This window comes from Chaetura pelagica, unplaced genomic scaffold, assembly GCF_000747805.2.
Source record: "Chaetura pelagica isolate M959 unplaced genomic scaffold, ChaPel_1.0 scaffold2261, whole genome shotgun sequence".
Lineage (NCBI taxonomy): Eukaryota > Metazoa > Chordata > Aves > Apodiformes > Apodidae > Chaetura > Chaetura pelagica.
The window spans coordinates 22,002-23,836 of record NW_009952043.1 but is presented as its reverse complement, the minus strand read 5'-3'; positions in this window follow the sequence as shown (position 1 = coordinate 23,836).

Genomic DNA, 1,835 nt, shown 5'->3' with positions numbered 1-1,835 from the left:
GGGGACGGGACAGTTCTGTCCCCGGGGGGTCCCGGGGGGACAGGGAAGGTCCATCCAGGCTCCGTCCCAGCTCCCCAGGGACAGGAGCTCTGCCCCTCCGGGGGGTCCCAGCGGTGACAGTGACAACACCAAGGCAGGAAAGGTCCCTCCACGCTCTGTCCCAGCACCTGGGCTTCCATCCAGGGGGTCACAGCTGCTGGTTGGGGACAGGTTTGTCCCTGCCAAGGGGTCCCATTGGGGAGGGTCCCTCCGTGCTCCGTCCCAGAGGTCACAGGTGAGCAGGACACTGTCCCCTCCTGCTCCAGGGTGGTTGTAAAGGTGTCACCACGACCCTCCAGCCACGCACAGAGAGCAGCAGTTGTGAAAACCCACCAGAGAGCTGAGGAGACACAAAAACAGCCCCCAGCCCCCGACCCGAGACCGGCTGAGGAACCACCCCCAGGAACAGGAAAACAAAACAAACACTTAAATACAATTCCATAAATATTAAATCATGACGGGGGGGGGTTGGGGGTAAGAATAAAAGAGATTTGGGTTTTCTTCCCTCCTGGTAAAAATAAAACCAAACAAAGCAACAACTGTGGGTGAGGAGGGAAGGTAAGAAATGAGTGTCTAATATAGACAGTTACTGCAGCTGCTGGGGGGCTCGGGGTGCAGGGGGGTCCCCCCAACCCCTGCTGGGTCTGGGCGTGACAATAAATCCGTGTCCAAAGGTTTGAGAGCCCTTGAGAACCCAACGAGTCTGTGAGCAGCGACAGCCCCGGGATCCGGGCTCCTCCTGCTCCCCCTTCCCAAGGAATCAGAGAGAAGATTTAAATCTTTTCTTTAAAAAAACAACCAACAAAAACCAACAAAACCAAAAAGCCTTTTCTTTTGGTTTTTTTTTAATATACATATATATATATATATAAAAAAGGGAGGATTCTAACCCAATGGGAGCTCGGGGAAGAGTCACTTCATCTCTTTAAAAAAAAGCCTTTAGTGAAAATAAAGATCAGTCCAACGTCTGAGGATCCAGGGGGGAAAGGGCAGCACAACAACCCCCCCAGTTCCAGCTGAGTATTTTCTTTAAAATCAAGACTCCAAACGCCCCAGATCTTCAGTGGAGCCACAAGTCTGTCCCAGCGAGGCCAGGAGCTTGGTTTTGAGGCAGGGGGAGCAGAGGGGATATCAAAAGGGCTGTTAAAAAGGGGAGGGGGCTGCAGGGCTGGGGGGGGCGGAGCCGTTTGGTCCGTTTCCTTAAGAAATACTTGTAAAAAAAGGTGCCCCTGGCAAAGATCCCCCCTCAGCTGCGAGTCCCTGGGGGTGGGGAAGGGATGAAAGGGCTGAGTTTAAAAGCCCAGGGAAAAAAAAAATCACCAACCCTCCCTCCAAAAAAAGAGCAATTTCCAAAAACCTCCCTGAAAAGCTTTGAACATTCCGAGTCCTCCTGGTCCTGGCAAGGGGGGACTGGGGAGGAGGAGGAGGAGGAGGAGGCTGCAGGGGGAGCAGCTTGTCCAGTGGGTGCAGCTGCTGCTCCCCCCTCCTGCCCCTCTCACTTCTCTGGAACACTGACCAAAAAAAAAAAGCCTATTTATTAAAAAAAAAGAAGAGAGTCATGACTAGACTGCAGGACTAAAAAGAAGTGATATGATCCAATTCCGAAAAACACTTAAATTAAAAACTTGTTTAAAATACAAAACCGACCCAGGGTGCTGGTCAGGAGCTGCCCCAAGGAGGCTCTGACGCCCCTTTTCCCCCTGGTGCCTCCCAGGAGTCCTTGATCTCCCAAGGTTTGTGGTGTGGGCACCGAAAGCAGCTGATGCCGTGAAGTCAGATCCTGTTTCCAGAGGCCT